This window comes from Chrysoperla carnea (genome assembly GCF_905475395.1).
Source record: "Chrysoperla carnea chromosome X unlocalized genomic scaffold, inChrCarn1.1 SUPER_X_unloc_21, whole genome shotgun sequence".
NCBI lineage: Eukaryota > Metazoa > Arthropoda > Insecta > Neuroptera > Chrysopidae > Chrysoperla > Chrysoperla carnea.
The window spans coordinates 10781-24339 of record NW_025408147.1 but is presented as its reverse complement, the minus strand read 5'-3'; the positions used below and the strand labels follow the sequence as shown (position 1 = coordinate 24339).

Below are 13559 nucleotides of genomic sequence, written 5' to 3'. Positions count from 1 at the left end.
TATTAATAAACATAGTTTAATATTAATTATTTCAATCATACAAAACAATAATATTTTTAAGGTAAACTTAAAAAGTATATATTTTTATTTTTTATTTAATATCGATTTATTATAAATTATTAGTATATAAATAATTAAAAAATTTAATATATAAATATATATATTATAGTATAAGATTTCATTTTTAGAAAAACTTTTTTTGTCAATAATGAAAACGTATTATTATGAAATGTGTTAATCGAACATTGACAAAATATATTTCATTAGAAAATACTTTTATTTATGCATTAATATCAATAATTAACTATTAAATTAATTTTTTCATAATTATATAAAGAAATTTTATACTGATATAAGTATTTATATATTATAATATTTATTTTAAATATAAAAAAATTTATGACAAAATATATTATTAGAGTATTTGTTGAGATTAATATAAGATTATTTTAAATAAGAATTAATTTATATAATTATTAAAATATTATTAATTTTATGTTATGTAATTTTAATAAAAATAAATAATAATAATAATAAATATACAAATTTTTTAACAATTTAAATTTTATATGATCTAAATAATTTTGTTAAGTACGATATGAGAAATCATTGTAAGCTTCGTTAAGAAACTTTGTAATATAAAATAATAATAATAATATTAAATATATAAATAAATAAAATAAATTTGATATATATTTTTAGTTCATTCTGTGTATAAATCAAAGGATACCGAATAATTGGTAACGGATGCGATATATTATAGTATCGAGTATTAAAACATAATATATAAATTTATCTTGTTATTCAAATTTTTTGTTACTTAACTTATGTATTTAGAAAATTTATAATATTATTTATATAATTGACATAAAATCTTATAAATTGAAATTTTATTAATATGTATCAAAAGAAGAGAGTAACGTATTGATATAATATCAAAGGATACTGATTATTTAAATAACGAATACGTCATATATTGTTTGTGTAACGAAGTTCACTTGGCCATCTAGTTTAAAATAACATTTTCAATAGAAAGTTTATATGCTTTTTTTTTTTTTTTCTTTAATTATTAAAAAAATAAATTGAAATTTAATTCAATCAAATTTTATAATAATTTTAAAAAAATTTTTCCTTTTAAAAAATATTTTGTGATGTTGTGATAATATGTATTAATACAAGTGCATCCTGATACTTTTATCTCTAGTAAAGGTATGAGTATCATGAACAGTTTTGTTATCTAATGATATTATTTTGATAATATTTTGTGTATATTCTTATAATATTTTGTCTAAATATCATCATAATACAATATTATTTTGATAATATTTTATGAATATTCTTATAATATGTTACCTAAATGTCATCATAATATGATGAATTATTTCCATAATAACATATAAAAAAAGAAAAAAAAAAAAGAATCATTAATTTATAATTATTTAAATTGATTCTTTAAAAAAATATTATAATATATTATTTATAAAAATAATTTTTACTCTTATTTTAAATAAATTTGTGGCCTTTTATTAAAAGGCCTATGATCGATGTATTATTATTATAAAAATTAATGCAATGTTTTTAATTTATGCTTTCTTTTCAGTTTTCTTTGGTAATAACACTGCTTGAATGTTTGGTAATACACCACCTTGAGCAATTGTTACACCAGATAATAATTTATTTAATTCTTCATCATTACGAATTGCCAATTGTAAATGACGTGGAATGATACGTGTTTTTTTGTTATCACGGGCAGCATTACCAGCTAACTCGAGAACTTCTGCAGCCAAATATTCCATAACAGCAGCCAAATATACTGGGGCACCAGCACCTACTCGTTCAGCATAATTTCCTTTTCGTAATAATCTGTGAATTCTTCCAACAGGAAATTGTAATCCTGCTCGGCTTGATCTTGACTTTGCCTTTCCCTTTACTTTACCACCTTTACCTCGTCCAGACATAGCGAATAAATTTATTTAATTAATACTTTTTTTTGTAAATATAATCACACAGATGTGTACGTTACGGGGATTGTAACATAAATGTTTAAAATGTTATTTGGGTATTTTAATTTATAATATTTATAAAATATAAAACTTTAAAAATAAACCAATCACCTTATAGTATTATTTTCAGCCAATCAGAGAGTAGTATTCATTTTTATTGTTATATCCATCTTCGCGTATATAATACGCTAGTTGTATACACGACACGCTCATACATATACTGACTGGTGTTCTGTAACTATCTGTGTATATTAATTGTTTGTAACAATGCCACCAAAAACAAGTGGAAAAGCAGCAAAAAAAGCTGGCAAAGCTCAAAAAAATATATCAAAGAGTGATAAGAAAAAGAAGAGGAAGCGCAAGGAATCATATGCAATTTACATTTACAAAGTATTAAAACAAGTGCATCCTGATACTGGTATCTCTAGTAAAGCTATGAGTATCATGAACAGTTTTGTTAATGATATTTTTGAACGTATTGCTGCTGAAGCATCACGTTTAGCACATTATAATAAACGTTCAACAATCACAAGTCGGGAAATTCAAACCGCAGTTCGATTATTATTACCTGGTGAATTGGCAAAGCACGCTGTTAGTGAAGGTACTAAAGCTGTTACAAAATATACAAGTTCAAAATAAATAAATCGAAAATATTATTTAATTGATAACATAAAAATACATCAACATATAAAAATGGCTCTCTTTTTAAGAGAGCCATCAAATTTTTTAAATAAGAGTAAATTATTTTTATATATACAAAAAAATAAAATAAACAATTATTAATATCATATTTAATATAAAATTTTATATATTAATAGCTTGAATATATCTATTATTAGTATATCAATATTATTAATTTTAAATATAATAAAGGATATCGCGGAATATATATCGTAAATCAGTGTAATGCAAATGCATTACATTACCTTTATTATTTTCATTTTACATTTACTACTTGTTTATGTACGCTTATAATTATTAGAAAAATATTTTTAATAATTTTAAAAAATAAATGAAATAATAAAAATTTAATAATAAATTATTTATTGAAAGTATAAAAAATGGTATAGCAAAATCTTTATTTTCTTTGATTAAGGCGAAATGTTTTATTAGTTATAAATTCGATAATCTCCTATCGATACTTGTTACTCTTAACTTGTATATATAAAAAATATAATAGTATATTAATTTATAATAAAATTTTTTCAAAAATTCAATAAGTTATTGTAAAATAAAATAGATAATATACAAATTATAATTTATTATTGCAGATATATTACAATAAAAAAAAAAAATAAATAAAAATATTTGGTAATGTATGTTATAAACAAAATAATTTGTTGTAAACAAATTATATAATATGTTATATTTATTAACAAATTTATTTACTCTTATATAAATAAAATTAGTGGCTTCCCAAAAAGGAAAGCCTGTTTAAATTTATCGGATGTATTAAATATTCTTTAATAAATTTACTAAATATTTTAAGTAAATTATTATATTTTCTTAACCTCCAAAACCATACAAAGTACGACCTTGTCGTTTTAATGCATATACAACATCCATAGCTGTAACTGTTTTACGTTTTGCGTGTTCAGTATATGTAACAGCATCCCGAATAACATTTTCAAGGAATACTTTAAGTACACCACGTGTTTCTTCATAAATTAAACCAGAGATACGTTTTACTCCACCTCGTCGTGCTAAACGACGAATTGCAGGTTTTGTAATACCTTGGATATTATCACGCAAAACTTTTCTATGACGTTTTGCACCCCCTTTTCCAAGACCCTTTCCACCTTTTCCTCTGCCAGTCATTTTAATAAAAAATTATTTACAATATTTTAACGAACGGATAACACGTGTGTTAACCTCACAAGTATTGTAATGTATGTGAGCGCCGGTACAATTGTGCCTTTTTATATAAAGCATTAAAGATTTTTTAAGCCACGCCTATACAATTTGATTAGTCCATACTCTGATAGCTATCCAATAGGATATGACAACAAAAATTTTGAAATTTCATATAAATATAAATACAACACATTTATTTCGCATTTAAACATTTGACTTTGTAGTATCAAATTGTCGAATATAATTTTTAAAATTGTGTGTTTTTTTGTAAAAACATTATTATTTGAAAATGGCTAGAACCAAGCAAACTGCACGTAAATCAACTGGTGGTAAAGCACCAAGAAAACAATTAGCAACGAAAGCTGCACGTAAAAGTGCACCAGCAACTGGTGGAGTAAAAAAACCACACAGATATCGTCCTGGTACAGTAGCTTTACGAGAAATTCGTCGTTATCAAAAAAGTACTGAATTGTTAATTCGTAAATTACCATTCCAACGTTTAGTACGTGAAATTGCACAAGATTTTAAAACCGATTTACGTTTCCAAAGTTCAGCTGTTATGGCATTACAAGAAGCTAGTGAAGCCTATTTAGTAGGTTTATTTGAAGATACCAATTTATGCGCAATTCATGCAAAGCGTGTTACAATTATGCCTAAGGATATACAATTGGCAAGACGTATTCGTGGAGAACGTGCATAAGCGTTTTAAATGACAATTTAAAAAAAAAAAAACAAATAAGAAATATTTTCGGTCCTATATATAGGACCAACATATATTATTAAATAAGAGTATATTATTTTTATTAAAAAATATATATATATATATATATATATAAATTATTGAAATAAAATTAAACATTATTAAAATTTTGTTATAATTATAAGCGATTGCTATTTCTAAAAATAAATAAATTTCATAAAATTTATATTATTTTATATTCATTTGAAATATTAAAAAAACTTCTCGCTTTAAAGTAACCATGATATGAGTTATAAATGCAATAAAATTTTATACAAAAAATAATATTTATTTGTTGACGAATAATATAAAAGGTTTACATTTCTAAATAACATATATTTATATATGGTGTGTAAAAAAAAAGAAAAGAAGAAAAATAATATATATTTTTAATATAAAAAGGCAACCGCACACAGTGTTCCCAAGCGGTCACCCATCCAAGTACTGACTGTGCCCAATGTTGCTTAACTTCGGTGATCGGACGAGAACCGGTGTTTTCAACGTGGTATGGCTGTTGCCAGTAATAAATGAAAATTTTTACAAATATATATTTTTCATAAATATCATTAATATTAAAGTATATTATTAAAATTTTCAATGAAGTAATCAATTTAAATATATACTTATTTATTATACCATATATTTTAAATAAAAATGCAACCGCACACAGTATTCTCAAGTGGCCACCCATCCGTGGTACTGACTGTGGCAAATGTTTCTAAACTATTATTTTATAAAATATTTATACAAAAAATAATTTACTCTTATCAAATATTAATTTGTGGCCTGTATTAAGGCCTATGTTATTTTCATTTTTTAGCAAAAATAATGAAATATTTCAATATATTATTAAAGTAACAGATCATTTCTTTTTTGGTGCTGCTTTTTTAATTTTTGTAGGAGATGATTTGGCAACAGAAGCTTTCTTAGCTTTTGGTGCTTTCGGTTTACGAGCAGGGCTACTTTTGGCAGCGGATTTTGTACTTTTTGCTGGTTTTGCTTTAACTGGTGCTTTTTTTGATGCCGCTGATGATTTTGCAGTAACTTTTTTAGCAGCAGTTGATGATGATGGAGTCGCTTTTTTTGCTTTAGGCTTTTTGGCTGCCAATGATGTAGTTGTGGCTTTCTTTTCTTTTGGTGCCCGTTTACTTTTAGCACTCTTTGCTGAACCTTTTGCTCCACTTTCTTTTTTGGATACTTTTGATTTAGCTGAAGAATTAGATGAAGCGGAAGCAGCCAATTTGAATGAACCAGATGCACCTTTACCTTTAGTTTGTACCAAGGCTCCCTCAGTTACAGCAGCTTTTAAATATTTTTTAATAAATGGTGAAATTTTATCAGAATCCACTTTATAATTTGCAGCTAAATATTTTTTAATTGCTTGTAATGATGAACCACCACGTTCTTTTAAATTTTTAATTGCGTTAACAACCATTTCTGATGTACGTGGATGTGTTGGTTTTGAATGTTGTTTTGTACGTTTAGCACCAGAAGCTGTTGCTTTTTTTGTTGGTGTTGTAGAAGCAGCAGTAACCGCAGTTGCTGCAACAGCTGTAGAATTTTCTTCGGCCATATTTTTTTACTTTATAAAAATAATGTATTTATTATAAATATTTAAATGATAAAATATAATAATTCTATCAAATAAAAAATAAAGGTTTTCAATTATATCATTATTCACAATAATATAAGTCCCTATGTAAGTCAAAGTACCATGTAGAAAACACATAAAAATTAAATAGTATTTCTAATTTACTGTCGTAGTAAACATGATTTATTTTTTCAATTTCTATAATATATAAAATAATAAATTATAAATTTAATAATAATATTTATTTTATAAATTAAAATATATTTAATTTTTTTATTAACAATTATTAATAAACATAGTTTAATATTAATTATTTCAATCATACAAAACAATAATATTTTTAAGGTAAACTTAAAAAGTATATATTTTTATTTTTTATTTAATATCGATTTATTATAAATTATTAGTATATAAATAATTAAAAAATTTAATATATAAATATATATATTATAGTATAAGATTTCATTTTTAGAAAAACTTTTTTTGTCAATAATGAAAACGTATTATTATGAAATGTGTTAATCGAACATTGACAAAATATATTTCATTAGAAAATACTTTTATTTATGCATTAATATCAATAATTAACTATTAAATTAATTTTTTCATAATTATATAAAGAAATTTTATACTGATATAAGTATTTATATATTATAATATTTATTTTAAATATAAAAAAATTTATGACAAAATATATTATTAGAGTATTTGTTGAGATTAATATAAGATTATTTTAAATAAGAATTAATTTATATAATTATTAAAATATTATTAATTTTATGTTATGTAATTTTAATAAAAATAAATAATAATAATAATAAATATACAAATTTTTTAACAATTTAAATTTTATATGATCTAAATAATTTTGTTAAGTACGATATGAGAAATCATTGTAAGCTTCGTTAAGAAACTTTGTAATATAAAATAATAATAATAATATTAAATATATAAATAAATAAAATAAATTTGATATATATTTTTAGTTCATTCTGTGTATAAATCAAAGGATACCGAATAATTGGTAACGGATGCGATATATTATAGTATCGAGTATTAAAACATAATATATAAATTTATCTTGTTATTCAAATTTTTTGTTACTTAACTTATGTATTTAGAAAATTTATAATATTATTTATATAATTGACATAAAATCTTATAAATTGAAATTTTATTAATATGTATCAAAAGAAGAGAGTAACGTATTGATATAATATCAAAGGATACTGATTATTTAAATAACGAATACGTCATATATTGTTTGTGTAACGAAGTTCACTTGGCCATCTAGTTTAAAATAACATTTTCAATAGAAAGTTTATATGCTTTTTTTTTTTTTTTCTTTAATTTTTAAAAAAATAAATTGAAATTTAATTCAATCAAATTTTATAATAATTTTAAAAAAATTTTTCCTTTTAAAAAATATTTTGTGATGTTGTGATAATATGTATTAATACAAGTGCATCCTGATACTTTTATCTCTAGTAAAGGTATGAGTATCATGAACAGTTTTGTTATCTAATGATATTATTTTGATAATATTTTGTGTATATTCTTATAATATTTTGTCTAAATATCATCATAATACAATATTATTTTGATAATATTTTATGAATATTCTTATAATATGTTACCTAAATGTCATCATAATATGATGAATTATTTCCATAATAACATATAAAAAAAGAAAAAAAAAAAAGAATCATTAATTTATAATTATTTAAATTGATTCTTTAAAAAAATATTATAATATATTATTTATAAAAATAATTTTTACTCTTATTTTAAATAAATTTGTGGCCTTTTATTAAAAGGCCTATGATCGATGTATTATTATTATAAAAATTAATGCAATGTTTTTAATTTATGCTTTCTTTTCAGTTTTCTTTGGTAATAACACTGCTTGAATGTTTGGTAATACACCACCTTGAGCAATTGTTACACCAGATAATAATTTATTTAATTCTTCATCATTACGAATTGCCAATTGTAAATGACGTGGAATGATACGTGTTTTTTTGTTATCACGGGCAGCATTACCAGCTAACTCGAGAACTTCTGCAGCCAAATATTCCATAACAGCAGCCAAATATACTGGGGCACCAGCACCTACTCGTTCAGCATAATTTCCTTTTCGTAATAATCTGTGAATTCTTCCAACAGGAAATTGTAATCCTGCTCGGCTTGATCTTGACTTTGCCTTTCCCTTTACTTTACCACCTTTACCTCGTCCAGACATAGCGAATAAATTTATTTTTACAACGCCCACTCGGGAAGTAGACTTTTCGAGCGCTGTATGTCACCTTCAAAATACACAATAATCGCATACTTAACTATATGTGTTTCATAAACGCACATGTTCGGTTATAGGTGTTTCATAAACGCACATGTTCGGTTATAGACTACATAATTGTATGTACTACTGACACGCCATCTGTACTAAAAAAAAATAAGTAATCAATCTTAACCCTCATTTATTAAAGTTACCACACTGATTGTGTCAAACGCGAGTGTTACATACAAAAAAACAAAATTAAAAATTGAAATTAAAATGAACGAGCAATAAAAATTTGTATGCAATAAAATTTAAATTTAAAATAAGTAAATAAATCATTTCTCAAATTGATAAATTTCTCTCAAAGTCAACTTCCCGAGCGATTGTTGTAAAAAGTATTGAATGCTACTTGCGGAATAACTAGCAAATATGACAGTCGTGATTACGGCATTCGCTCTAAGGTTATGAGACATTCTTATGAAGACTCGTGTGGTTGTCGCAACTCGCCTACGGCTCGTAGCGACATCTACCACACTCGTCTTCATAAGAATGTCTCATAACCTTACGCTCATGCCGCAACACCACGACTGTCAGATTATTTGCTAGTTATCCCACTTGTAGCATTAATAACTATTAATTAATACTTTTTTTTGTAAATATAATCACACAGATGTGTACGTTACGGGGACTGTAACATAAATGTTTAAAATGTTATTTGGGTATTTTAATTTATAATATTTATAAAATATAAAACTTTAAAAATAAACCAATCACCTTATAGTATTATTTTCAGCCAATCAGAGAGTAGTATTCATTTTTATTGTTATATCCATCTTCGCGTATATAATACGCTAGTTGTATACACGACACGCTCATACATATACTGACTGGTGTTCTGTAACTATCTGTGTATATTAATTGTTTGTAACAATGCCACCAAAAACAAGTGGAAAAGCAGCAAAAAAAGCTGGCAAAGCTCAAAAAAATATATCAAAGAGTGATAAGAAAAAGAAGAGGAAGCGCAAGGAATCATATGCAATTTACATTTACAAAGTATTAAAACAAGTGCATCCTGATACTGGTATCTCTAGTAAAGCTATGAGTATCATGAACAGTTTTGTTAATGATATTTTTGAACGTATTGCTGCTGAAGCATCACGTTTAGCACATTATAATAAACGTTCAACAATCACAAGTCGGGAAATTCAAACCGCAGTTCGATTATTATTACCTGGTGAATTGGCAAAGCACGCTGTTAGTGAAGGTACTAAAGCTGTTACAAAATATACAAGTTCAAAATAAATAAATCGAAAATATTATTTAATTGATAACATAAAAATACATCAACATATAAAAACGGCTCTCTTTTTAAGAGAGCCATCAAATTTTTTAAATAAGAGTAAATTATTTTTATATATACAAAAAAATAAAATAAACAATTATTAATATCATATTTAATATAAAATTTTATATATTAATAGCTTGAATATATCTATTATTAGTATATCAATATTATTAATTTTAAATATAATAAAGGATATCGCGGAATATATATCGTAAATCAGTGTAATGCAAATGCATTACATTACCTTTATTATTTTCATTTTACATTTACTACTTGTTTATGTACGCTTATAATTATTAGAAAAATATTTTTAATAATTTTAAAAAATAAATGAAATAATAAAAATTTAATAATAAATTATTTATTGAAAGTATAAAAAATGGTATAGCAAATTCTTTATTTTCTTTGATTAAGGCGAAATGTTTTATTAGTTATAAATTCGATAATCTCCTATCGATACTTGTTACTCTTAACTTGTATATATAAAAAATATAATAGTATATTAATTTATAATAAAATTTTTTCAAAAATTCAATAAGTTATTGTAAAATAAAATAGATAATATACAAATTATAAGTTATTATTGCAGATATATTACAATAAAAAAAAAAAATAAATAAAAATATTTGGTAATGTATGTTATAAACAAATTATATAATATGTTATATTTATTAACAAATTTATTTACTCTTATATAAATAAAATTAGTGGCTTCCCAAAAAGGAAAGCCTGTTTAAATTTATCGGATGTATTAAATATTCTTTAATAAATTTACTAAATATTTTAAGTAAATTATTATATTTTCTTAACCTCCAAAACCATACAAAGTACGACCTTGTCGTTTTAATGCATATACAACATCCATAGCTGTAACTGTTTTACGTTTTGCGTGTTCAGTATATGTAACAGCATCCCGAATAACATTTTCAAGGAATACTTTAAGTACACCACGTGTTTCTTCATAAATTAAACCAGAGATACGTTTTACTCCACCTCGTCGTGCTAAACGACGAATTGCAGGTTTTGTAATACCTTGGATATTATCACGCAAAACTTTTCTATGACGTTTTGCACCCCCTTTTCCAAGACCCTTTCCACCTTTTCCTCTGCCAGTCATTTTAATAAAAAATTATTTACAATATTTTAACGAACGGATAACACGTGTGTTAACCTCACAAGTATTGTAATGTATGTGAGCGCCGGTACAATTGTGCCTTTTTATATAAAGCATTAAAGATTTTTTAAGCCACGCCTATACAATTTGATTAGTCCATACTCTGATAGCTATCCAATAGGATATGACAACAAAAATTTTGAAATTTCATAGAAATATAAATACAACACATTTATTTCGCATTTAAACATTTGACTTTGTAGTATCAAATTGTCGAATATAATTTTTAAAATTGTGTGTTTTTTTGTAAAAACATTATTATTTGAAAATGGCTAGAACCAAGCAAACTGCACGTAAATCAACTGGTGGTAAAGCACCAAGAAAACAATTAGCAACGAAAGCTGCACGTAAAAGTGCACCAGCAACTGGTGGAGTAAAAAAACCACACAGATATCGTCCTGGTACAGTAGCTTTACGAGAAATTCGTCGTTATCAAAAAAGTACTGAATTGTTAATTCGTAAATTACCATTCCAACGTTTAGTACGTGAAATTGCACAAGATTTTAAAACCGATTTACGTTTCCAAAGTTCAGCTGTTATGGCATTACAAGAAGCTAGTGAAGCCTATTTAGTAGGTTTATTTGAAGATACCAATTTATGCGCAATTCATGCAAAGCGTGTTACAATTATGCCTAAGGATATACAATTGGCAAGACGTATTCGTGGAGAACGTGCATAAGCGTTTTAAATGACAATTTAAAAAAAAAAAAACAAATAAGAAATATTTTCGGTCCTATATATAGGACCAACATATATTATTAAATAAGAGTATATTATTTTTATTAAAAAATATATATATATATATATATATATAAATTATTGAAATAAAATTAAACATTATTAAAATTTTGTTATAATTATAAGCGATTGCTATTTCTAAAAATAAATAAATTTCATAAAATTTATATTATTTTATATTCATTTGAAATATTAAAAAAACTTCTCGCTTTAAAGTAACCATGATATGAGTTATAAATGCAATAAAATTTTATACAAAAAATAATATTTATTTGTTGACGAATAATATAAAAGGTTTACATTTCTAAATAACATATATTTATATATGGTGTGTAAAAAAAAAGAAAAGAAGAAAAATAATATATATTTTTAATATAAAAAGGCAACCGCACACAGTGTTCCCAAGCGGTCACCCATCCAAGTACTGACTGTGCCCAATGTTGCTTAACTTCGGTGATCGGACGAGAACCGGTGTTTTCAACGTGGTATGGCTGCTGCCAGTAATAAATGAAAATTTTTACAAATATATATTTTTCATAAATATCATTAATATTAAAGTATATTATTAAAATTTTCAATGAAGTAATCAATTTAAATATATACTTATTTATTATACCATATATTTTAAATAAAAATGCAACCGCACACAGTATTCTCAAGTGGCCACCCATCCGTGGTACTGACTGTGGCAAATGTTTCTAAACTATTATTTTATAAAATATTTATACAAAAAATAATTTACTCTTATCAAATATTAATTTGTGGCCTGTATTAAGGCCTATGTTATTTTCATTTTTTAGCAAAAATAATGAAATATTTCAATATATTATTAAAGTAACAGATCATTTCTTTTTTGGTGCTGCTTTTTTAATTTTTGTAGGAGATGATTTGGCAACAGAAGCTTTCTTAGCTTTTGGTGCTTTCGGTTTACGAGCAGGGCTACTTTTGGCAGCGGATTTTGTACTTTTTGCTGGTTTTGCTTTAACTGGTGCTTTTTTTGATGCCGCTGATGATTTTGCAGTAACTTTTTTAGCAGCAGTTGATGATGATGGAGTCGCTTTTTTTGCTTTAGGCTTTTTGGCTGCCAATGATGTAGTTGTGGCTTTCTTTTCTTTTGGTGCCCGTTTACTTTTAGCACTCTTTGCTGAACCTTTTTCTCCACTTTCTTTTTTGGATACTTTTGATTTAGCTGAAGAATTAGATGAAGCGGAAGCAGCCAATTTGAATGAACCAGATGCACCTTTACCTTTAGTTTGTACCAAGGCTCCCTCAGTTACAGCAGCTTTTAAATATTTTTTAATAAATGGTGAAATTTTATCAGAATCCACTTTATAATTTGCAGCTAAATATTTTTTAATTGCTTGTAATGATGAACCACCACGTTCTTTTAAATTTTTAATTGCGTTAACAACCATTTCTGATGTACGTGGATGTGTTGGTTTTGAATGTTGTTTTGTACGTTTAGCACCAGAAGCTGTTGCTTTTTTTGTTGGTGTTGTAGAAGCAGCAGTAACCGCAGTTGCTGCAACAGCTGTAGAATTTTCTTCGGCCATATTTTTTTACTTTATAAAAATAATGTATTTATTATAAATATTTAAATGATAAAATATAATAATTCTATCAAATAAAAAATAAAGGTTTTCAATTATATCATTATTCACAATAATATAAGTCCCTATGTAAGTCAAAGTACCATGTAGAAAACACATAAAAATTAAATAGTATTACTAATTTACTGTCGTAGTAAACATGATTTATTTTTTCAATTTCTATAATATATAAAATAATAAATTATAAATTTAATAATAATATTTATTTTATAAATTAAAATATATTT

At 24.7% G+C, this 13559-nt stretch overlaps 2 non-coding genes across 2 annotated transcripts; both read right to left on the bottom strand.

Annotated features, from left to right (window-relative positions):
* Positions 1-4996: 4996 nt before the first annotated feature.
* Positions 4997-5115, bottom strand: LOC123304116. Its single transcript, XR_006536166.1, has one exon. It is a non-coding gene; the product is annotated as a 5S ribosomal RNA (ribosomal RNA).
* A 6987-nt stretch (positions 5116-12102) lies between these two features.
* On the bottom strand, positions 12103-12221 carry LOC123304114. The gene has a single exon (XR_006536164.1). It is a non-coding gene; the product is annotated as a 5S ribosomal RNA (ribosomal RNA).
* Positions 12222-13559: the final 1338 nt, after the last annotated feature.